General features: G+C 43.4%; 1 long non-coding RNA gene across 1 annotated transcript; it reads left to right on the forward strand.

Moving 5' to 3' along the window:
* Window positions 1-13,081: 13,081 nt before the first annotated feature.
* Window positions 13,082-19,491, forward strand: LOC139798627 (uncharacterized). Its single transcript, XR_011727007.1, has 2 exons — window positions 13,082-13,206; window positions 19,088-19,491. It is a non-coding gene; the product is annotated as an uncharacterized lncRNA (long non-coding RNA).
* Window positions 19,492-19,794: the final 303 nt, after the last annotated feature.

Genomic DNA, 19,794 nt, shown 5'->3' on the forward strand with positions numbered 1-19,794 from the left:
ACCATTAACTTTATATTGCACATGTGGCTGTAGTGTATGTAGGTGTTTACTGCACTTTTAAATCTGCCTTCTCCAGGGTAGCATGGCAGTAGGAACCATAAGATGTTCAGATGCATCTCTTGGGGAGATTTTTCCAAATGTTGGGGGAGTGGACATAAAGTTTATTTGAAGTTTGATTGTCTTCCTTCCTTGGGTTGAAGATAATAATCCTAGACAATGTTTCCAAACAGCCCTGAAACAGATCCAGACTTGCAAGTAATACAGAGATGGAGAAAGATTTGGAAACAGAAATGTCAAGAGATTTTTTTTTTTTTTATCAGTGTGGCAAACTCTTTTTGAACTGATATATTTTGATTTACCTTATCAGAGTTTTAAATAGCATAGTGATAACAAGCTCATCGCATAGACATTTTCAAGATTAATAAGTTATCTTAAAACTTCCTGTATTATCTCTACACTTCAGTTCACCAGGCTTGCTGCATTATTTTTTAGAAAGGCTTTAGTAGCTTTCAGGGAGGTTGCTTAAAAATTCAGAGCATGCCATGATGAAGGCTAGTTTTCTGCAACGATTTTGAAGTGACCAAATCACCTACTGACTTGCATTACAGTACACAGTTCATGACATACTATCCTCATGAATCACTAAAATTTCTCTTTACAGCCATGCCCAAGGCTTTCCTCCTGCCTACCCTCACACCCCTTTTTGTGCCTCTCAACAAGAGCTGCTTTTATCACCCTGATGCACGGAAGACTAATGAATGTTTTTCCAGTATTTGGGGACTGGTGGTTTTTCTTGCTTAAGCTCATTTACAGGAATCCTTTGAGACTGCAGGAATCCTAAGATCCTTCTGTCAGAGGGGTAAAAGTGAAGTAGGCCAAGATCATAATTTGCTATGCTAACACCTCCTTCACCCTCTTCTCCTGTTATTGTTTGTGTTTGTGTTTTGTCTCTGAACTGTAAGATTCTCTAGGGAAAAGACAGGTTCCTTCTGTCAGTTCATTTGGTGTCTACCAGGTCAGGGCCATAGTCTTAGGGATATTTGTGGCAGAGTATCTTGGTCTTTGCGGGAATCCTAAGGGATGTAGTTAATTGTCTGAGGGTATTTTAGAGGCTGTGGTAGACACAGGTGGTGCGCTAAATTCCCACATAACAGAGGACTGGAGAAGCAGAGGACATTGCAGCACTTTCTCCTTTTTCTCAACACCCACTTTAGCTTAGTTCTTAGTAAAAAAGCTATCTTGAGGGTAAAGGTCCACAGCCCCTATCTGTAGTGCTCTTGGGAAAGGGGTAGCTTTTTTTTTCCTTGATGGATATCCAAGACAAATGAAGATGCCAAAGATTTTCTTTGGGATGGTCAAGATTCTCTGGCCAAACTGGGCTGTATAGTTACCCAATCTAAAGCAAATAAAGCTCCTCCTGTGTAGATTATGTCTTCTAATTATGTTATCTAAACACAGCAGAATGAGTTTAATACAAATGTCTACCACATGGAAGAATTGATAATGTTTTCTTTCTTCTCTGTCTTGGTTTCTGATGCATGTGAAATAATGCACTTGCACATAATGTATTGCACTCAAGTGTTCTTTTTTTGTTGTTCTTTTTTTTTTCTCCTGCAAATGGCTGGGTGTGTAATGGTGAAAGCAGAGAGAACAATTATCTCAGAGTGAGGCATATTCCCTTCAACATTCCTCTGGCTTGGTCTGTAGTCATTTGCTTGAGTCCAGATTGCCGATTGCCCCTGCCTGCTGACCCAGCATGCTGCTCATGACATGCTGTGCACCCCTTTCTCAATTAGAATATTTTAATGAAATTAGTAGCATTGACATAGCTGCATGGTCAAATGTCATTCAAAAGTGAAGCCTGTGAGTCCTTTCAGAGCAATAGAAAGGGGGAAATGGCAAATTTAGATCTAACTACAGAAAAGGTTGAGAAGGTGACTAGAAGGATGGTCTACACAGACATCAGGTTTCTACAAGAAACCAGGATGTGAAGTTTTCTGGGGGTACATATGTGGAAGGATGTGGCAGATACTATAAAAACAGACAACATCCCTATCTATTGTCCAAAAGATGGTGGGAAGAATGGTGGGAGGAGGTGGGGTTGCCCCCAGGAGGCTCTGAGTCTTCTCAGCAATAGCCACTCGGTCTGTGGACTCAAGCAGTTATCACCTCTCTCTGACTGGAGGATGACTGTAGCTCTTGCTTAGGAAAGAGGAGATTCAAGAGGTAGTGGCTGAGAGCTGCTGAGACATTTCACTGGTGTCTGGAAGCAATGTCTTAGTGATAAACCTAGACTGCTGCCAAACTTACGCTCAGAAAGCCTGCATGATGTCTCTTGACCCTACCAAGAGATTCCTATACTTTCTCTGGCTACCAGACATGTTGTAAGCATTCAGCTTTCATTCTCAGCTGTCATACAGGATGCAAGTTTTGTTCATGCATGGAGCTATCTCCATCATGTAGCAAAACAGTCAGCCTGGTCTTAAAACTAGTACAAAAAATTTCCATCTACATCTTGTGCTTCACAATAGGGTGGCAATGCTAACTCAGTTTTACAAAGGAGAGGCCAAACTAGAGCACAGCAGTGTAATTAGCTAAGGGTTAGCAAGAGTGAAGAGGTAGAAACCTGATCTCCTCCTTCTCATGGCCCACTGTGCAGAAGACTTCATCTCCAGTATAACACAGGGGCAAATGAGAGAGATATGAGTGGATTGCTAAAGAAGGAATGTTGGAGTTGCAATGGTGATTCTGAGTTTGTCTCTCCAGTCTGCTGTATGGAGAGCTCAGCCACACTCCATGCTGTAGCTCAAGGCCTTGAAACCCCTTTTGGATGAGTTGGGAATTGAGGTCACGACGCTGGCATCGTTTCCCAGCAGAAACCCTGAGCCTGACTCTTGCCAGGCACAGTCCAGATGCTTTGAGCACATGGCTGCAGGTGAGCTGCCACCAGCTCAGTGTACAGAAAAGGGAGGGCTCAGGTGGCTCATGCTGCTTGACCCAGGGCTCAAAACCATGCACCAGTGAGAAGTGCAGAGAAAAGACTTAGAAGAGCTAAAGGAAATTATGAGAATTTGAATGCACAGAATCATTACTCCACCATCCTTCCTTTCCCTTAGTCATAAGCCCTGCACACTTTCATAAAGGGAGGGAGCTTGTGGACATCTTGGAGGGCATTTACACACACTCCCACCCCCCTGCTTTTGGTTTTACTGTCTCACTTCCACCTGTAATGACAAAAGGTCCCTGCTGTGGTCAGACTTTGTGTTGCTTGATTTAAGCACAGATCACAGTGATGAGGGCTTATGGAAGGCCTTTTGTGTTTGTTTAACACTACAGTTGCCAGGGTATAAGAGAAAACTCAACAGACTAAGCAAGATGGCCTAAATACTAATAAAGTCTAACAGTGATTGGAGTGGAAATGGGAAAGCCCACAATCCAGGTAATTAAGCTGTAAAACCCACAGGGGAAGGGCTGTCACCAAGTCATCTGATGTGGGATGAAAACCAAAGCACGGTGTGATTCTTTGTCTCTTAATCCCCTCCTCCACTCCCCAGCACATTCTTATTTCCCTGTAAAGTCTTTATACAAAAGGTAGAAGAAAAAAAAAAAAAACAATTTAAAAAAATCCTGAAGGATAAATCTTATAATTCAGAGCACTGAACAGCTGGTGGTTTAAAGCACAGAACAGCAGTTTAGTGATTAATTTACCTCTTTAAAATGCTGAACAATACAATGCAATAAAATATAAAATTTTATTTTGCATGGCCTCCGTCAAACGGCCTCTATCCTGGAGCTCTTTCTGAAGTTAAAGTGCAGCTACAGAGTTAAATAATCAGTAACGGCAAAAGGGAGAGGTATAAAGAGAGATGTGCAAGCAATAAAAAAGATCAGCTCTTCAGCAGCCCCCCCCTCCCCCCCAAGTCCATTTCATTTTACTGAAAGAAAGTAGCCTTTGCGATAATTTTTACATATTGATGGATTTTTGCCTCCCGTGCCCTTTCCCTCTCCTTCCATCTTATTACGAGCATCTCTGTGAGGCTCCTGCTGCCGCTGCTGACACTCCCTGGCGGCATCAGTCTGCAGCTGATAGCGCTACCGGCGATCTTGTGCTGGGAGAGCTGCCAGATCTCCCCTCTGCCTCTCCCCACCACCTTCTGATTAAGTGCTACCTAAGGCTGATGGTTGCCCCAGTACCACCACCAAAGGGGATGCTGCCCTTTTGTCCCGTTGCCCCAGACAGGGGATTTGGGCAACCTGCTATGTATTTTCATTTGACGTTTGTGACCTCCCTGGAGACACTGAGGAATGAAGTTCAGTCCTCTTGCATAGATAGCTGTGACTGACATGCTGGTGAAAAAGAGAGTGTGTGTGTGTGTGTGTGTGTGTGTGTGTGTATACAGAAGGGAGAGATAAGAAAAGTGGAGGGGAAATCAGGCGGATAATGATTTTGGTTATGGGGAGAATTGCATTAGTGTGAGGCATACGTGGGCGAATTCATCCCTGGCGTAACATCACTGGCCTCCTCGAGACAACATGGGGGATTCATTTTACCCACAAAAATAAGAAGCCAGTCTACCCCCATTTGTCAAGTGCAGCATAAAGCAAAGACATGAAGAGCCTTGTCTGGAGTGTGAGTGGTGGGTTCTGCACGTTTTGGGAACCCTTCACATTTGCAGCATTCAGGAGTCCTGAAGTAATGCTCAGCCTGTGTGTGTTCCTCCTTCACTGAGTAATAATAAGGGAGTTAGTTAGCAGACAGATGCTAAACCAGCTCTTACTGCATTTAGCATTTCAGAATAATGAATAGATTTGCAAATGATGTTTCGAGGCTGCTTCTTTCTCAAACAATGGCATATCTCGCGTTCCCAGCTCCTTTGACTTTGCAATGGTCTTTTTCGAATAGTAAAATGTTACAACTTGCTTTCTGGGAAGGGCAGAGAGGAAATGTAATTTCTAAATAATTTCAAGAAATGTCTTTTGTAGGGAGAAGTGTGTGCTGATAACCTACTCGTCTAAACTCCCTGTTGAGTTGCACTGTACTGGTGGTACCGTTCTGAATTTACACCCGTGCAACTTGGGACCCTCCTCCTACCTTCCAAGAAGCAATTTCTCCCTCAGTGGCTTTTTACCTCGGGCTTTGGTCCTGAGACCGTGAAGCAAGGCTGCCGGCCCAACACAGGGCATAGCATTTGCCTGAACTCTTATATATTCAGCCTGAAAATCTTGACGAATCTCACCTAGGGGATTTGAAGGTCACCCTCCCTGAAGCCAAGCGTACGGCGCTGCAGTCGGCGTTTGAAAAGGCACCTTTTGTTTTTTCAAGCCCGAGGGGTGCTTGCCTCTTTTGCTCTTGCCTGCTCCCCCTTCCACTAACCCGTCTTTAATATGGATCTAATCCCGACTACATCGCCGTGCCGCGAAATCGCATTAGGCGGTGCGAGGAGACTCACCGCCCCTTCAAGCATGATAAACTCTTGATTGCTTCCCCGATGCTCTAATGAGCCCGCCTGAGCCGGGAGTGATGGAGAGCTGCCGGAGCCGGGGAGTGCGGCCAAAGGGGGCTGCACCTCCTCCTCCTCCTTCGGGGGCGGGGTGGGGGAGGCTCAGGGAAAAGAAGACGGAGAATCCAAACCCGCCATCAGCCCGGACCCTGCTCCTTACCCACTCGCATACCAAGACCTTTGTAAATGCCCCAGCGCTGACCCAAAAGGCTGCAGAGACAGGAGAACGCGATGTTCCCCCCAGCACCCACGGCCGGGGGTGCACCAAGGGGTCCGGCCACCCCGCACCAGGAGACCTCCCCTCCCTGCCCTAAGGAGGGGCTCATCCCTGCCCCCTCCCACCCAGGGACCCCCCTCTCCCCACCCTGCGGGGCCGGGCGGCAAGTCGGGCTTTATCGCTTCTCTGCCTCAGCCAGACGGAAAGGTTGCGGCAAAGGTGGGACGTTTTGATGATTGGTTGGCGCAAGGCAGTGCTTATCTCTTTAAGAAATGGAAATGAGGTCTAATTAGCATATACTGGTTGCAATTAGCATATAAGTCCCGCTCGGGGACTTGGAGGAAGGAAAAGGACCAGGCAGCAACTTAATGGGGTTTTATTAGACGAAATTAGCCACCACTGAACAGCCATAAAAATATCTAAATTATTAGTAGCTCTGCAATTTATTATGAGTGCTTCCCGAACATGCTAATATCTATTGGAGCTGCGTTGTGCCTGCTAATCACAAAAACAAACTGTGGGACATGTATAATCTATCTGCTGTACATTGTTATGCTATTGTAGGCACAATATGACAGCTTTATACGGATATATGTGTATGAGTGTGGCTTAGTTTGAGGGGTACGTTTTTGCTAACGCCTTATGAGTTATGTAAATGGGTTACGTTCCAGTAAAAATGAAAAAGTGTTCTCTAGAGAAACAATCTCACCTATAATATGAGGGGGAGAAGAAGAGGCTGAAGCATATGGCTTTTGTGGAGTCGGTATGAAATGCAAAACCCCCACAGTCATGGCAGTGACATGCATTCAGAGTCCAGACGAAAAGCCCTTCTGTATAAGGCAGTGATCTCTAGAGACAAAAAGGATACAGAAAAGTCAGTAAATATATGTGATTTTAACACATCCATGCTCCCCTTTGGCTGATGCTCATTTAATGAGTACCAACTATAATACCCACTTTAGGTGGGGTTCAATTATTGTCTTTTTCTCCAAATGTGATCAGCTGGGAGGTGGATACTGTAAAAGTGAGGTGCTGATGAATCAGAATTTTTAGTTTGTAGTGAGAGGTCAGGTCATCTGAGCCCTGATAGGCTCTGACAGAAAGTTTGCTGTGAAGATGGAGAAAAATAATCCCACGGATAAGAATTATTGTACCTCTCTAGACAAGCTCCTTGCTCCAAGCTCCAAATAAATAAGTCATTCCTACAAGCCTTTTCTATGCAACATGTACCAACATATAATTTCTGGGCTGGGTCCAGCAGAAATTTAGCTGACCAGTAGGTGTGGATGCTGTGGCACTGGCAACAGGATGACACCAAGGATTATCGTCCTTGTATTTTTATGAGAATAAGTGGAGTTGTCCCACTGCCAGGACCAGCGTGAGCTGTTGACACCTGATCATGGCTGTTTTCACTGCAAGGTAGACCACAGGACACCCCAGGGGAATGCTGTAATGTGCCCTTCAGGGGTCTGGTTCCTTTTGTTAAGTGGTGTGTTTTGTCATATTATGTATGCAAGTAACTCCATAGAAAAGATAATGCTTGTCTCAGGTTGGCAAAAGAATTGTAGAGCCTAATTTAACAGAAGCTAATTAGATTAAAAAAAACCAAACAACCAAACAAACAAAAAGACAGGAAAGACAGATAAAAGTAATGTTAAATGATTGGTATAGCCCACCTGGCCTCCCATTTTGGAGTAGTATTTGGAACAACTTCTGAATTTCATCTGTTTGATATGTTCAGAGCATGGTGAGTGTGTCTGAAATGTTGACTGTGGTGCCTGATGAGGAGCCCAATTTACATATTCTCAATTTAATCTAAAGTAGGTGCTAATTGATTACTGCTGAATGTCAGCACGCTCTGATTATCTGTGCAAGATGCTCTGGAAAAGAAAAAAAACAACGAACCCTGAGCTGCAAGTGGGAAGAAGGGGTGTGAATCCAGTGTGCCACAGAAGGACTGTTCACTCTTTTACCTGGTATTATATATAGGTTTTAATTATCCAGGCCTGGGGCTGTTGTGAGTGATTGCTGCTTTGTCATGTCCTTCCAAGGCAAATGAGACAGGTACAGGATTGTCCTTGCTTTCTGTCCTGGATGATATTTCTCAAACCAAACATCTATTCCACCTAGTCCCTAACAGCTTCAGACTTCAACCCCAAATTTCCTTTCCCTGACTCTGAAGGCACAGAGAAGGAAGGTCAGGCTTATTTTTAATATACCATGCTGGATTTCAGGAGATGAACCATGAATCTTAGCAGTGATGCTGATCTCTGAATTTGGGATGGGGAGGAAAGCAGAGTATAGCTTAACCTAGATCTGCTTACAACTTGGCCCAGTCTTCACTGAATCTCAGATTCCTCTCGTGACCTGACAGCCTCCTCTTTGTAGGAGGCAAGGACCACCTCTCTCACTCTACAAGACTTGCCTTGACACATAAGCTGATGTAATACTACTAATCAGACACTTCCAGTCAGATACATTACAGCTTTTTTTTCTCTCATACCTCATACATTATTCTGGGACTCTTCTTTTGCCAAGACCTGAGCTTTTGGAGCTGGCTTGTTTGGTTTCGGTGAGCTTTCTTATCTGGGCACTGCGCCCATCTTTAATTTATTTACATACCTCATAGCATGCCAAATTCTGTATCTGGAGCTAGGTATCTATCTATTATTTAAGTAAATAACTACAATCTGCATGAAGAATAAGTCACCACAAACAAAAAGCAGAGCTAAATGTAGCAAAGAAATGGTCTCTTACTGTTTTGTTTTGTTTTGGTTTGTTTTTTTCTTTTTCTTTCCTTTTTGTGGCTGGCTACAATTAAGTAGTAAATTGCTGCTGCTTTGGATCACGATAGGACTAATAAACAACTCTCTAGAGAGACCATTTTTTCCTGGCTTAGCCTTGGTATGGGGGGCTGTTTCCTCAGTAGAAGTACCTTCTGTCAAGCAGAAAGCTTTTTCTTCGTGTGTACTCTCCCTCTGTGTTTTCCACGGGAGCTCTGCCTTCCAGCTTTTCCAATTCAGCATTCACGGTATGAACTTGTGTTTGGGAAGGTGCCAGGGGATAGGGAGCTGAGGCAGCAGCCAGTGCCGGTAGAAGTGTTATATTTTTCATTTCTTTTGAGCAGTTTATGTCCACGTGATTGCCCAGGTATCCTTATGCATCTCTGATATGAATAAAGGACTGTCTAGGAAATGCTATCATTAAGAAACCTCTCTTTGTGTTTGTGCTGCTCAGGTCCGAATGCTTGAATGCTGCTTAGCTGTGTCAAGTAGTGCCTCTAAAACTATTTAGAAATATTTTTTCTTTTTTTTTCTCTCTCTTTTTTTTTTTTTTTTAAATCCTGCATTACTTTGGCTTCCTTCCATGCATGCAGTTCTGGTATGCTTTGGTCTATCCCAAACACTTGCTTTCCTTCTTTCAGCTTCTTCTTCCAGTCTCCCCTAGATGGACCAATCCATATTATCTGGTACCTAGCAAAGGTATTGCTGTGTCCAAAGCCCAGAAAAGTCAGCCCTGATCCTGTCCTGAGCTGTGCCATAAAGGTCTCCAGTGGCAGGTTTTCAAACACTCTCTCTACCTGACTGCCTGCTCCCTTTCACCCCCATCCTAGCCAGCATAGCCAGGTTTTCCCCAGAGGCAATGAAATGCAGACAAACCAGCAATAGTTTAGTTCCCAACCCCACTCAGCTCAGCAGATGAGGAGGACAAGCCAACCCTCACAGGAAGGGTACCCTTCCACCCAATCCACAATTGTAAGATTTGGTCCTGTTCTCTTCTGGCTTTCAGTAACACAAGGCCAAGAGCCACCAGAGTTAAGGAAGCCAGGAGAAGATGCTAAGGCTTGGTATAATTTCCCCAGCACTTCTCCCCTCTTCTGCCCATTTTCAGCCCTGTGCCTGCTCTTCTGGGTGACCTGTCCTCAGTTTGAGACCTTAGTCTTAGAGGGAGCCCAGAGAACGAAACACTGGCCCAGCAGAGCAGGGCAGAAGGGCAGAATAACTCCCTGGTGCTTCCCCTGTGCTCCCGACCATGAGCATCATGCTGCAAGAGTATGTGTCCCAAGTAGAGAAAAAGGTGCAAGATGCTGTCTAAAGTAATTTTCATACTTTCCATCTGGACCTTATTCCCCTTCAAGGGAATTCTGGAGAACTAGTCTTACAAAGACTATCTGTGGGAACTGGGTTTGTTTAGCTTGGAGAAGGCTGAAGGGAGACCTTTTCACTCTCTACAGCTGCCTGAAAGGAGGCTGTAATGAGGTGGGGGTCTCTTCTCCCAAGTAACAAGCAACAGGACAGGAAGAAATGGACTCAGGTTCTGCCAGGGAAGGCTTAGATTAGATATTAAAAGAATCTTCTTCAATGAAAGGGTTGTTAAACACTGGAACAGGCTGCCAGTGCTGGTGGTCAAATCACCATCCCTGGAGGTGCTTAGGAACGTGGTTTAGTACTCTACTCAGTGGAGTTAGATTAGTGGTTGGACTCAATGATCTTAGAGGTCTTTTCCAACCATAATGATTCTGTTATTTGGAGATTAAGCAGGAACTCCTAACCAAGCCCTGTGGCTGAGCCTGTTAGGGCTCAACCTTGGCAGGCACAAGAGGAGCTTGGCTTGGCCCAGCTGTTTCTTAATGAAGGTAGGGCATCCTGCCTCTCTTCATTTCCTCCCTTTGGCTAGGCAATGAGGTGTGTCTTTATGTACTATCTCCACCTTTCCTTGCTTTTCATTTCCCCCTTTATTCTGTCCCTTTTCTTTGCCCATTAGCTCTCATTTGCCAATTGCCTGTGCACAATGCTGCTCTTCCATCGGCCTCCTCAATTCTTCTCCCTCTCCTCCCCTATGCCTAGCACCTCCCCAAAGCCCCCTCTCCTGTTTGGGCTCCTTTGTTCTTACAGTTGTCTGTCAGCTAGGCCTTCATTTTGAAAGTAAATCAAAGGCCATCTGTTGCAAGAAAACAGAGAAGTGGCAAAATGACTGGGAATAGGAAGAAGCTGGGATTAAACCCCTCTATTTTTGTTCTCTTTTTCTCTTTTTGATTTTGGTGCAGGTAGTGCCAGAGTAGTAAGCTGTGTAAATTCTTCTTTTCTCATCCAAGAAAAAGCCAGTTTCTCTTTTATCACAGAGAAAAACATTCCAGCAAAAATGGGAGCGTCCTATATAGTTTGATTGTAAAATGCTGCATTAGGAGAATTAATGCAAATTTCAATGCCGAGCTGAAGATTTCAACAAAATTCTAGGCAGGAATTGCTGGAAAGCATAATTAATAATTAGTTATTATCCTATAACTATCACAATAATTAATGTGCAGTGTTTCGCTTCACCGGTTTTTTTCAAAATATTTGATTATTTCTGCCTTCACAGTGCGAATTTCAGGTGGTGAAAATGAGTTGCTTTGCACCGGTAGATCTCCTGAATATGCAATGAAGACACCCGCAGCAGGCAGGAGCCCCAGCCGAGGCAGGAGATGAGACGGTGAGCTGGGAAACAAAGGTGAAGGAGAGAGGCAATGAAAGCAATGAAAGCAAAACGTTTCGTACAATAGCTAAAATACAAATCTCTGGAGACTTAAAGATATTGCATGAACATCAATTTTGCATGCCCATTGTCTGAGTGGTATTAGCGTGTGGAGGACTTGCTGCCCCCTCCCCTCCCTCTGAGCAGGGGAGCATCCTGGCAAATTAGGAAATAGCAGAATTGAGTCAGCTCCTGCACATGACAGGGCTTAAAACCTGCCTGGACGAGGCACTGGTCTGACCACATATCACAAGCACCTTGGCTTCCCACCTTCTCCTCCCTTCCCCTCTCCCCTCCACCCCAAATTACTTGTGTGAGTAAAGGAAGCAAGATTTAAGCCGCAGCAGGATATGGTCTACTCATGGATGTCATTAGAGGTCCCTTTTGCTATCTGAGAGGCTTTGTGGCTTAGAAGCTGGGTAGAACAGCTTTATAGGAACTTCTTCAGAGAAAAGGCAGCTAAAAAATGCAAGTCATGCTTATGCTGTTTAGGGAGAGCTTATTTTTCTTCAGGAATAGAACAAAATTCCAGTAGTTTACCAGTGTGAGATAACACGTGAGAGTCAGAACATGGTGCCACAGGCCAGAGAGGTACTGTTCACATCCCTCCCTCCCCTTTTGCCCCTACATAAAAGTTGACAATTAGTTTTTACGGCACATACATGAAGGGAGATACATGTTTTGGCCTCTATGTGAGAGCAATAATTCTCTTAAATTGATGTGTCAGTGAACTAAAACTCAATATTTTTTTCTCACAGTGTATTTTGCAGTCAGAGGACCTTCACTAATCGGAATAAAGCAATTTGGCTCCCTGTCATTGCTCACTGAAAACATATGAGCTGGTTGGCATGTATGGCCTCCTAGATTTATCAGTGTCTCCCATCTAGTGCATGGGAGGTTCAGGGCTGCAGCTCACAGAGGAGTGAATTTTTATGAATGCTTTTTTCCCCTCCCTGAGAATTCCCAGAGCTAGATTTATTCCTTAGCTTCAGAAATATTTTACTTATTGTCCATATCCTATATCCTCCTTAGGTCATATCAAAGTCATATTTTACATTTTTGATTTGTATTACTGTGTCTTTATCACCTTGTTCATTAAGGTAAAAAGTGCAGCAATCCAAAATCTGGGATAACTACTGTTCCCATAGCCCTGTTTTCTGTTTTTTATTTATTTTGAGAGTATTGTAATATGAACATCCACAGCTGTCCTTTCAGTGGGACCTGCATGAAATGGATTTGCTGCATCTTGCATCAGATTCCCCAGAGGTCAGCTTTGGTGTCATATCCTTGTCATTCTGCTTCTAAGGAAGTCCTCACCTGCCCCTCAGCTGAACTCGTGCAGCTTACACTGGGGCTCTGCCGGAGTAGATGGGATAGGCATGTTTTAACAGTCAGCTTTTATAGCTTGATTACACCAGAATCAGATTTAAACAGGCCCTTTTGCCTCACTGATTCTGTACTGAGTAGTCCCCCTCTCTCCTCCTGCAGGTCCAGAGATTGCACCTTGCCAGCTCTTAAACTGTGCTTTTGTCCAGATGAATGCTTCTCAACCTTTGGATGATGTGAACCACAAAAAAGCAGTGGGGTCCTACTACCATCACCATGTCACACCTCTAGTTACAAAAAAAGGAATGTTCTGCATCAGTTGTGACAAATGTTGGTTGATAAGCAAGTTACTGCAATGACTGTTTGAGGTGGGAGAAGCCTTTGAATGTCCAGACAGCTCTTCAAGTGTTTGCTCATAAAACAAGGAGCAGCCCAGTCCAGGGCCAGCTTGCACTAGGGAGGAGTGTGTTTGGGTTTCCATCCTGGACTTGTGCACAGCCTGGCACATTACTGTGTCCAGTGTTGTTGATACCACCATGGTAACAATCCTGTGACTATGGTGATGGTGTCCAAGGCCTTGTTCCTGCCCTCTGCAAGTGACCTAATGTCAGAATGGACCTAAAATACAAGCAGTGCTCCAGTATTCTGGTAAGAACCATGAGGATAAATTTTAACCATAGATGAAAAACTTCTCAGTGTATGCATATGAGGAGTTATATTCTTGTACTTCCTCTTCTCACCCAAGATTAGAAGTACTTTGTAGGCTGGCTGCCCAGCTGGCTTGGAAAAAGGCTTGTGGGCACTGCTCTCTTTCTGGTTATGGACTTCAAACTGCCCACCTGGTTGCAAGGACATCAGCTGCCTCTTTACTCATACATGATGCTTGACCATCTGGGGTAAGCCCTCAGTTAGGATGTGTCAGTCTGGAAAATGACATCTGAGTATCTTGGTCTTCTCCACAACAAGGCATGACCTCTGTGCTAGAGAAAGAGAGGGTCTATTCTGCACATCCCTTTCAATCTTTCCCCAGAGGTGACCTGCTGGTCTCAGTGGCCTGGGGGATAACGTGCTATCTTTGGTTTCTCTTACCTTTTTTCCCATCTACCCTTGACACTTTGTGGAAGGTATGCTAAAAGAACTGGTTAATAACCAGAGAAAAATGTCCCAAGTCTTTGGGAGTCCATTTATCCTTTTAATCACACTCTCTTTAATGAGCTATATTTTTCTTATTTATAGTTTCCTTTGTTCATACTCATTATGGTGTTACTCACAATTTCAGCTCAAACAATACCACTTAAATAAGGAGGATAATATTAAGTGCATCAGCACAAGGGGGGGCCTACTTTTAAAAAGTGGAAGTACTGCTTGATTTCCACTTTCAAAGCATTTAATTTCACCTGGTCCACACTTTTAATATTTTCCAATAAAATAACTAGATGGGGGCACATTAAAATGGTCTCAGTTGAGCTGTTTTAATAAAAGGAGAAAGTTTAAAGAGCTCGGCCATGGATGAAAAGCTATTTAAAGCAGGCAGGTTGGATATTTCTGGCATGGATGCATGAGGTGTCTGTCTCCACCTCTAATTAAAAGGTCTATATTGTTCAGTTCTAAAACACACCACATGACAGACATCTTAAAGACCTAAGAGACCGCTGAGTTGTCCAGTGTTGTGTCTCACTCTCACAGTGTCCCCGTGCTGCATTCCTGTGCAATTTGGTGTTTCCATCTTTGCACCTCATGGTCCTGCCAGCCTGGCAGGGCAGTTGCAGCCTTTGAAAGTGAATTACCCTGGGTAACACTGAGCTCCTGAAAAAATGACACAGTCTTCCTGCAGCATAGGTGGAACATCAGAGTCTGGAAATGGGAACAGCTTTAATGATATGAAGAAAATTTGCATCATTCTGCATCCTTCCATGCAAAATTGGCATTTTGGGGGAGATTATGTGGAGACAAAATCAAATGGGAGCTTTTCCTGCAGGTATTTGCCTACAAGGGCTAGAAGGGAGGTGAGTTTGCTTGAATGGGTAGTAGGTATGGCCCTTTATCTGTCTGAGCAATTCCCAGTCTGTAGGATTGTGCTAAAAATAAAGCCAAAAAAAGGCTACCCAGTGGGCTAGTAGACTGAAAACACACATAAAATACACACCTGCCTTGGTGCTGTGACTTGCAACCTTACAGTCCTTTGTAACATGATACCACACCTGGAAGTTTTGGAGCTGAAGCCCAAACAGTGTAAGTAAAGAGCAGGCAGTTCTCTCTTTTGCCATGCACAGCAATTGCATACCCACCTGTGAAAGGTGTACAGCATCTTTTAAAGTATGGATGTCTCAAAGTGGGGAGGCACAGGTTTTGCTGAACTTGGTCAGGGGAAATACGTGAGTGACTTTAAACCTGGCAGCAAATACAGCTTTCACCAAGGGTTTCTTGATGAGGAAGAGTGTTGGAATGGCTCCCAAAACAACTCCTCTTCTCCGAGGTAGCCATTCACAGTGAAGCGTAATGCTGCTTGTGGGTGATGAGATGTCCATAGAAACAGTATTACTGTTATAAAATGCAGTTACTGTTTATAAGGAATACTCTGATGGCAATAGCAGTGTTAGTATTCTTCATGCACAAAGGAACTAATCAATTCTAGCATCAAAAAAGAAGTGTGGGTAGTTAATTGTTTTAAACCCCATTTCACAGCTAGGTGTAGGAGTAAGTAGGACTGTGTGCATAAGTGATATTATGGAAAGAAAGGTCAAGTGACCTGTGTGAAGTTTGACAACCAAGGGAGCATCAGAGGCTGGGATTTAGTCTCAGATTCCAGGTTGATCTTCGGCTTATTAGATCATATTAGAACCTGAAGACTATGCAGATATGAGTGTGTTTTTATTGCCCATTTCAGCTGCATGTTATTTCCCCATGGTTTTTAATCTTATCCTTCCAGACTGACATTTACTGTAAAAGATTATAACAACATAAAACAGATTACATTTTAATGGAGGATTCCAAGATAATGAGGTATGTTTTCCTCTGCTGTTTCTATTCTCATTGTTTCCAGTACAATCTCAACCAGGATAAGGACATTGGAAATGTTAAGAGACAAAATTGGGATTTTAACCACACCATCAAATAGCAGTGCCATCTACCTTTTTCTGTGGTGTCATCTCTAAGAAGAGCTGCACTGGTGTGGGAAACTGTGAGACAATATCCTCCCTCCTTTGGAGGAGGGGTTTGACTTGATGGTCTCTCAAGGTCACTTCCAACACCAAACAGTCTGTGATTCTGTGAAAGAGTGGAGGGAAAGGTAGAATCGTGGAGTGGTTGAAACAGGAAGGTACCACTTTCTCACTTGATTGCAGGTAATAATTTCTGTCTTGTACGAGCTGTAGAATGAAGGTCTCTTCACCTGGTTGGTCAGCCTGTGACAAACATGGTTTGTCCCACTTGATCATATGGATCTCATCTCTTCCTACTCGTCCCTGATCCTCAGATAGAGCCCTCATTATCATAAAAGCTGAATCTCTGTTATTGATGTTAGCTGCATAACCAGATTTTTGACACATAGAATCTATCTGATCCTCCTCAAGTCCTTTTCCCTTGCTGACAGGATTGAAGACAAAACCAAGCTTAATAAGCTGTCCCCTTGCTGTACACTGGTGCTCACACTGAAGAGCATCAAAGATAAAAAAAATCAGAGGGTCTGAAAAGCCTTGACACAGTCTCCACAATGTCCTCTACCCAAGGCCTGAAGAAACAGCAAACCTTCCTAGAAGATGGATCAGATTGACAGGTGGAGCCTTTTCTTTTCTGCACCAGGCAGTCCCCTTCTACTATTGCTCATAGCTTCATTTTGGTGCTCCTGGGTAGTTCAGACTCAGATGCTTCATTGAACACAACTTCCAGAATCTTGTCTGCTACCAGTGCACTGACTGATCCTGTTCTGAACATGCAGGTCTGTGTTGGGAGTCTTCGGTTTGGTAACAAGGTCACCAACTTCCAGCCTTTGATGTCACAGGGGTCTTTTATCTTCCAGCCACCTGAGAACAGACTCAACCTGTGCCTTCTTTGGTACAGTTGCAGGTGTGGGCTATTTTATCTGCAGTCTCAGATAAGATCCATTCACTCTGCTTTTTGTCATGTCCAAAGCTACACAGGACATCCTCCTGCAGCTTCTTTACTTGACAACACAGATCTTCCTCTAGTGCACACCTTCTGCAAGTAAGGAGACCTTCACTCCTGCCAGTTGTAAGCCCAGTCTTCAGAGGGAGGCCTTGAGCACCCCTGCAGCCCCAGACTCTACAGAGCGACATCCTCCTCAGGAATGTGATCTTGGTTGGCATCTCAAGATGTATCAGGTGTAGCTGCTCCAGTGGGAACATGCCCCGTGGCACGGCACCACAGGTGCTGAGCAAGGAACACTGTCCCCAACAGTTTCTTGACCTGTTCTGCGTGATCCTCTGCACAGACAGCTGGGCTAACACCTTCTCTGCTGAAATTCAGCTGCTGGTGGGACACAGTACAGTTTACCTGAGTCTAGTGAGACTTAGTAGTGGGCCTGGAAATTTTCACCCTAGCCTCCAGAATGAAACAGCAAGCACAGTGGCAGGGTGCTCTACATATCTTTTCCTTCACATGATACGAAACTCCAGTGAACTCCAGTAGACAGATGCTGAGTCTGGGAGTCCTTTTCTTCTGACATTTAGTATGCCTAAGAGAAACCACTGCAAAACAATCAATGTCACTTCCCATAGCCTTTGAATTTTCCAAGGTGGCCTGTCCTTCATCTTGTGCCTGCCCCATGCTGCCTAGTTTGAGATATCGTGAGATCACAGTTTCATGCAGTATGATTGTTCCTTGAGGTGCAACTTCAACACTAGGCAGGGAGCTATTCCCACCTGTACTTGCTCCATATTCCTGGTTGCCTCAGGTTTTTGCTCCATTTAGTGATGTGAAAGGTAGGAATGGAAGTGCTTTGAACAAGTCTCGGGGGCTTCGGAACAGAAAAAGAAATATGTCTGAGAAATGGAAGAATATCTGAGAAGAGAGGAGTTATCAGCATGAGAGACCTCAAGCTGAGTGACTGAGAGTTGACATTCCTGCTATTTATTTATAAAATTTGTAACTGTGGAAATTAGCCTTAGAAGCTGTAGACCCATTACTGTTAGTTTTATCATCCTTCTAAGACATACCCTGAGGCGTTCCTGGAGATTGAATCCTATTGTACTTCGCAATAAGCCCATAATTGATTATGCTATGGAGCTTTAATATGGGTTGAGAAATGGAATCCAGAGTAAATACATTCAGAATTTTGCTAGCAGGCCAAATTTAAAACTGGTTTTCTGAACCTACCAGGATTATTCCTTCTCAGCTAATGATTTAATTTGAACCAGCTACCCTGAGAGATGCAGTGTGTGAGTAAGTCCAGACTATCTGCTTACTGGGCTCCTATAAAGAAGTTTATCCTGTCTACTTCACCTGTAAGTCTGTCAAGATAAAATTGTATTCTAGCATTATTCGTAATAGAACATTTCAGGTCCTGCCTGATGCTTCCTCAACTAACTCTTCAGATGCCCATAAACAATGCCATTACATACAAATTTACTGATTTCTTTCATTTCTGAAAAGAAGTACATTATGCCGTATTTTCAGAAATGAGGGAGAACTGAATTAGGCATTGGTGGTTGTTGCCTTTCTATTCCCCAGCTTGAAATGTAGCCCACGTAGCTCCCTAGTCTTCCTTACATGGTTTGTTTGGTTTTTTTTTTTCTCAGTTCACTCATTTGATGAAAATCTATCCTCTCCAAAAGTAGCTTGTTCATTTTGCTCATTAATGAGGGATGAGAGGGTTGCTGGTCTCTTGTCTCCCTTTCATTAGGAGGGTTCCTCTTTCCTTTTCTCCGTTGCTAAGGACCATATTATTTCCTTTGATGCACAGGTGGCTCCTGCTGACTGCAGCTAATTCCAAGGCTTAAAGTGGGCTAACTTGTACTTCTGGTAGAAACTAAAGTTTCTTAAAGGACATCATTCTCTATGAAGGAGGCATCCTAAACAGGCAAACTCCAAGTTGTTGGTTCAAGCAAAAGAAACTTTCTTCAGAAGGAGCAGAATTCTCACTGTTTTCTGACCATTTTTAAGTCCTGGATTTGTTTCTCGACTTCCTTCTAAGGCAAAATTTGTTTGTGGATTCAGTCTTCAGAGTTAATTTGAGGTTGTTTTGTTTTGGTTTGGTTTTTTATTCACAGTATATATTTATTTGAAAATACTCCTCATGAACATTGTTATTGCCTGTGAGTGTTCTTATGGGAAAAAATAATTAGTTTCATATTTCCCACTGGAAAAGAACTCTCTTTTTCTCACTTCCTCTCTCTTTCTCATCAACAGCTAAAAACCTGGCTATTTCCCCAGAACTACCATACCAGTGGGTCTGCTCGATTCAAGAGTGATACACAAGAGTTGTGTTTTTATATGACCAACATGATAGTACTGGTAAAGTCTCCTTTCTCATGTTCTTACCAAATATGATGACACTCTTCTTTTTCTGTAGATAAGACGAACAAATTCAAAGTACAGAGACAAAAACTCGTCCTATCAACTTGGAGAGAGCTGCAGTGAAAGAGCAACTTATTTCATGGTCTGAGTTCTTCCTCACTTAGCTCCACTACAAAAGGACACATGATGTCCTTGGCACATAATGATTGCAGCTGCACATAGGTCAAGATGCCACAATAAACATATGACATTTGGACTACATAAACAAAAATCCCTTTACATAAGCATAGCAATATTGCATTTGAATCAATCTCTGGATCAGCTGACAAGTTAAATTGAAAGAAAAGTGAATATTTGGAAATTTTTTAAAGAAAGACCATTCCTGCTAACACTGAACTCAGTCAAAGTCTAGAAAAGCATATTTAGTGTTATTCAATAAACTTGAACTTTTTATTTGCACTTTCACTGCTTCAGGGAGACCTTGAATGTAAACTACTTAATTTTTTTTCTTTGGCACTGGGAGGTTCCTACCTCTGCATACAATATCTCTCTGCAAAGCTTTGCCATAAATTTTTCACCATTTGAAGACAGTACCTAGAACTGTTTGAAAAAGAGTAGGTTATGTGATCATTAAAACCTGAGTATTTCACATCTGTTCAGGGAGTTTTTGTTTCTCCTGCAGCGGATGGTTGACTGCAGAGATTCTAGCAGAAAAGGCTTAGTGATGTGACCAAACACAGATCAAAGTGTGAAATAATTGCT

This window comes from Heliangelus exortis, chromosome 1, assembly GCF_036169615.1.
Source record: "Heliangelus exortis chromosome 1, bHelExo1.hap1, whole genome shotgun sequence".
NCBI classification, from domain to species: Eukaryota; Metazoa; Chordata; class Aves; order Apodiformes; family Trochilidae; genus Heliangelus; species Heliangelus exortis.